Consider the following 6,061-nt stretch of genomic DNA (forward strand, 5'->3'; position numbering starts at 1 on the left):
GGGGGCAAGTCCAACTTGACCGCTACTGGATTTACTATGGTAGTGATGAAATAGGGACCAAGGTATCTTGGGTTGAATGTGCGTGGTCCTTTTAGAGGTAGATATTTGGTGGATAACCAGACTTGATCTCCTACTTGATATTGGGGGGCTTCCTTTCGATGTTGGTCTGCTTCTTTGTTGTATTGTTCTTTAGCCCTTTGAAGGTGAGAAACGGCTTCCTAAAAGGCTTGGGTGATTGTAGAATGCAGGTGGTCTACTGCTGGTGTTTCAAGATCTTGGAGTGGATCCAACTCCGAGGTTCGAGGGTGACTACCGTATAAAAGAAAAACCGGGGTCTTCCCAGTTCCCGAGTGGACAGAGTTATTGTAGGCATATTCGGCTATCCAAAGGATATCTTTCCAAGTTTTTTCAGTTTGTTGTAGCATGCAGCGCAAATACTGTTCCAGAGTTTGATTGGTCCTCTCGGTTTGTCCGTCGGTTTGAGGGTGGTGGCTGGTCGAAAGTCTCACATCAATTTGAGCCGACCGACAGCAACTTCGCCAAAAATGAGAAATAAATTTACTACCTCGATCCGAAATTAGAACTGAAGGAAAACCGTGCAGTCGGACGATGTTTTCGAGAAATTCCCGGGCCAGAGTTGCTGCTGTTGGTAAGCCTTTGAGTGGAATGAAATGCGCCATCTTGGAGAATAGGTCCACGATTACTAGGATCGTATTGTATCCGGAGCATGGAGGTAGATCGGTGATGAAGTCCATAGAAAGTGTATGCCAAGGGCGAGGCGGGATGTCAATAGGGCGTAAGAGGCCGGCTGGTTTTTCCTTTTGACTCTTGTTTTGGGCGCATACTCCACAGGACATTATAAAGTCTCTGATATCTTTTTTCCAAGACGGCCACCAGAAGTAGCGCTTGATCTTTTCCGAGGTCTTGGTCATACCGGGATGTCCTTCCATTAAAGAATCGTGATAGCAAGAGATTACCTTTTTCTGTAAATCTGTGCTGGGCAGGTATAACCGTTCTTGGAAATATAATAGGTTGTCCTTCACCGTAAAGTCCTTTCCCTGCAGATGCCAATTCTGTATGTCTGCTGGAGTTACCAGTAGCCTGGCTTTATCCTTAACTTCCTCTATGGATTGTGTGGCGATTACACCTAGAATTCTTTGTTCGGGAATGATAGGTACAGGTTTAGGATTGATCAAATGTTCTTCAACTCCCATCCGAGAAAGGGCATCAGCTTTACCGTTTTTTGTACCAGGTCGATAGGTAATTATGAAGTCAAACTCGGCAAAGAATAGTGCCCAACGGAGTTGCCTAGAGGATTGAGCTTTTGCGGTTTTCAAATATTGCAGGTTTCGGTGATCTGTAATCACAGTAACGGTGTGTCGGGCCCCCAGAAAATAATGCTGCCAAGCCTTAAAGGCGGACTTGATAGCTAGAAGTTTCTTATCAGTAATAGTGTAATTGATTTCAGGAGGCGAGAATTTGCGGGACCAAAATGCCACGGGATGCAACTGATTGGTTACTGGGTCCTTTTGTGATAGAACTGCCCCCATGGCAAGGCTCGAAGCATCAGTTTCAACGATGTAGGGGAGTTCTGGGCGAGGATGTTTTAAGATCGGTGCAGAGATAAATCTAGTCTTCAAATTCTGGAAAGCTTGTTCCGCCTCGGTAGACCATTCAAAATGTTTGTTTTTCTTTAACAAGGCGGTGATGGGCTGGACTATTCGAGAGAATTCGGGAATAAACCTGCGGTAAAAGTTAGCGAAGCCTAACATGCTTTGAACACCTTTTACGGAGGATGGCGATGGCCATTTGAGAATTGCATCGACCTTCTTTGAATCCATACGCACTCCGCTAGGTGATAATATGAATCCCAAGAATTCAACTTCAGTCACGTTGAAAACACATTTTTCCAACTTAGCGAAAAGTTTGTGTTGACGCAATCTCTCGAGGACCCTTTTCACGTGTTTCCGATGTTCAGTTTCCGATGAAGAATAAACGAGGATGTCGTCAATGTAAACAACAACACACACATCTATGAGCTCTCTGAGGACATTGTTCATAAAATATTGAAAGGCGGCCGGGGCATTGCAAAGTCCGAAGGGCATGACCTGATATTCAAATAGCCCATACTTGGTGCGGAAGGCCGTCTTCCATTCATCGCCCTCTTTTACTCGTACCAAGTGGTAGGCTCCTCTAAGATCCAGCTTTGTATATATGCATGCTTTTCTGACTTGGTCCAGGAGTTCAGGGATCAAAGGTAACGGATATCTATTCTTAACCGTGATCTGGTTCAGGGCGCGATAATCTATACAAGTTCTAAGGTCCCCTTCTTTTTTTGGAACGAAGAACAAAGCTGAGGAAGCAGGGGACTTGGAAGGACGAATGAACCCATTCGCTAGGTATTGATCCAGGTATTGTCGGAGGTGAAGATTCTCAGGCTCGGTGAGGGCATAAATTCTACTACAAGGAGGAGTAGATCCAGGTATCAGGTCTATCTGGCAGTCATAAGACCTATGAGGAGGTAGAGAGTTAGCCTGATCCTTCCGGAAAACATCTTGGAATTCTAGGTATTCAGGAGGTAACTGAGGAGCCTCCGAGGAAATTGCTGCCAGTGCAACACCAGGTCGAGGGTGACAAGTAGAGACACATTCTGGAAACTGAACCGTTCTTGCTCGCCAATCGATCTGAGGATTGTGCTTCTCTAACCAAGGAATTCCTAGAATAATCTGGAACTGAGGGGCCTTGATCACATCGAACACAATCTTCTTATGGTGTCCATCTTGACTTACTAGCGTCACTTCTTGGGTGGTATGCGTTACTGGTCCGGAGGCTATCTCCGTACCATCCACCGTAGTAATGACGTCCTTTGCAGCCTTTGGAAAAAGAGTCAGATTCATCCTCAAAACCATTTCATGATCCACATAAGTGCCGATGGCACCGCTGTCGACGTAAGCTTCAATCGCATGTAATCGATCCGGATGTTCAGGGCTAATGAGGACCATAGGTATCACGAAATGCAAGGTCACGGAACTGGTTTAAACGCTCGGCAAGAGGACCTCTATTCTTGCCGGGCGAGGTTGTTTCCCTGCTCAGAGTTTGTGACCCTGGTAACTGCAGCTCCTACTGCCTTCTTGGCTGGTTTCACCGGACAGTCTCGAAGAAAGTGCCCCGAGTTTCCGCAATAGAGGCATAATTGCAGCTGTTTTCTCCTTTCCTGCTCCTTTTGTGTTAGTGGTCCGGAGTCTACTCCTTTGGTAGGAGTTGGTGGTTTGGAAAATACTCGAGCATCAAACTTGGAACGATCGGCCTTCCTGTTCTGCAGTCTGTGGTCAATATGAACGACTAAGTCAATATAGTCCGAACAGTCTTGCGGGGGATTCACTACTTGGGCTAACACATCTTTGAGCTCTCCACGTAGACCTCTATAAAACAGCGTAATCCTTTTGTCCTCAGGCCATCGAGTTTCCACTATCAGTCTGTTGAAAGACGCAATATAAGCCAAAAGGTCTTGATTACCCTGTGGCAATGAAAGGAGCTCATTGTCCAAGGCCTGCCCCTGTGAATGTCTTGCAAACAGTTTTTCCATACTGAGCTGAAAAGCTTGAAAATCATGGAGAACCGGATCAACTTGATTAACTAGAGGGATCGACCAGTCTGCCGCATTGCCACTAAGGTACGAAAGCACGAAAGCTACCTTAGCTTGATCAGTTGGAAAGGCTGCTGGCCGGCATAAGAAGTGCAACCGGCACTGATTAATAAATACTGCAAACCTCTTTGGGTCACCAGAAAACTGTCCGGGCGGAGCCAGAGGTACATTCCCAGGTAGGTTGATCTGCACTGGGTTCGTAGAGGATGTTGAAGGAAGATTTGCCCCTGATGCAGGTAACAGAGTTTGTCCGGCTTGTGACTGTAGCAATTGTCTAGCGAGATCGTCTGTTCGCTCCTTGGAAATAATCAGTTCCCTTCTTAGAGCATTCGTTTCCTGACGGGCTGCATGCACTTCTGCTCTTAGTTCCCCAAGTAACTGGGCTAGCTGGTCGGTATCCGAGGTTTCTATAGCGCCTGGGTGGGAGTTTTGCGATAGGCTTTGCGTTCTGTAACGCTCACCTGATTCCCGCAGAGGCGCCGGTCTTGACTGGGTGAATGCTGTATCTTCAAAGGTGATGTGTAACAAACGGTTGGCTCTTTGGGTTGGACCTCTGTGCACTGTATGTCTGACTCGAAGAGTAAGATGTCTGCAGATAGAAAAAATGGGATTAATGAACTGGGGTTATTGGGTGCCTCTCTCCTCTTCCCTTTCTCTTCTCCTGTAGAACCCCAAAGGTTAACACCCTCACCTTAGGTAAGTGAACGCCGAGCTCTCCATCTGCCTCGGGGCAGGGTGCCGTAACCAGTTTCTTCACTGGATAAGGGTGCAGGCCTCTTGACCTCAGAGGACTGCTGTCCGTCGTTAACTGCACAAACGGTAAGTTCTGGGCACTTCAAATGTCTTAAAAGTCTTTTGTAATGATATCTCTAGTTTTGCAGGGTTCCGGCGAAGGCGGATGGCGGGCTGATGAGAGTTGAGGATCGAACCCGCGTGAGGAATAGAAGCGCCTGGAAGCACGTAAGTAAGCGCTTGTAGCCCGCTTCACGATGCGCACTAACTGTCACTTTTATCTTGCAGGTACAAGTTCGGAGCTTTAGAGAAGCTGAAGGGTGCTGGAATACCCACTGGATTTGGCGTGGGAAGGAGTAATGGCACGTGAGTAATAAAGTTGCCCAATGTCTTTAAACGCACCTTCTTTTGTCTTTTAGATGCGGGATGCAGCGCCGAAGGCCTCCGGAGCGTGCGAAGAGCTAGTAAGCTTTTGTCTTTCAGATGCCGGAATGCAGTGCGAAGACCTCCGGAGCATGCGAAGAGTAGGTAAGCCTTTGTCTTTCAGATGCCGGAATGCAGCGCGAGGCGTTGGTGACAGCCGATGGACCAGGTAAGAGATGCGCTACCACTGAAGACCGTAGTGCTAACCTGTTCTTTCTTTGTCTTTACAGGTGCTGCTGAAGACTGGATTCCAGGATGGTAAGCCTTTGTTCCCTTAGGCCCAGGATCAGAAGCAGAAGACACGATGAGCGTTCTGCTGCAGAGAATGCAGAATAACGCAAAGCAAGATTCATCCATCGGGTGTGGTTTAAATAGCCTCCTGTAGTGCTTAGATGTCTCCTTCCACAGCCACGCCTAGGTAAGAAAAGAGTTCCTGCTTTCCAGAAGAGTTCCAGTGTTCTGAACCTAGGGAGTGGCTCCTGCCCCACCCAACAGGAAAAGTAGTCCCAAACAGAAGAGGATCAGGGGTTCAACTGGCAGGTAAGTAAGCAGCATGGTCTGCTGCAGGTAAGTCCACCCAAGCATTATGAGCCCGGCGCTTCCAGCGCTGGGACTGGGCATCTTTATGAGCCTGGTGCCACTGGCGCCAGGACAGGGTCCAAAAGGTCCCAATTGGGACTGGCTGGCACTCGGTACCGGGGTTATGGGTCTGCTTCCAAGGGAGTCGGGCAAGTCCTGATCTTTTGGAAGCAGAGATCATGACACTACTAACGATATAAGGACAGCATTTATATCTCACTTGGTTGTTTAATATCGGACATGTACAGCCCTAACTAGATTGTGCACTCCATATAGACGAGACAGAACTTTTTTGTGTCATAATTTCAAGTAAATAATCCCCACTTGTGTGATTATCTTTTTCCACTGTACCTCTAAAATGATACATCCCTTGTTCAATATCCTTAGTGAGCAATCACACTCATCCTTACACATAGTCCCATTACAGACGCATCTCAGCTTGCTTTGAACGTTATACTTTATTTACATTCCACTGCCTGTATATGGCAATCTTTCTTTACCATTAACATCACAATCTTCAGATATTTTAATTTGCTCTACCTTCGCTACCGGGATCTCTCATAACATCTAGACGCATGTATAATACGTACTTTCATACTTCGCATTTCACAACATCTGCAGCTTGAGGCACCACGTGTCTACTTTATCTGTTTACACATTAAGGCTATATTTACTACCCGT

Source organism: Ambystoma mexicanum, chromosome 7q, assembly GCF_040938575.1.
Source record: "Ambystoma mexicanum isolate Mex_15411 chromosome 7q, UKY_AmexF1_1, whole genome shotgun sequence".
In the NCBI taxonomy this organism is placed as follows: domain Eukaryota; kingdom Metazoa; phylum Chordata; class Amphibia; order Caudata; family Ambystomatidae; genus Ambystoma; species Ambystoma mexicanum.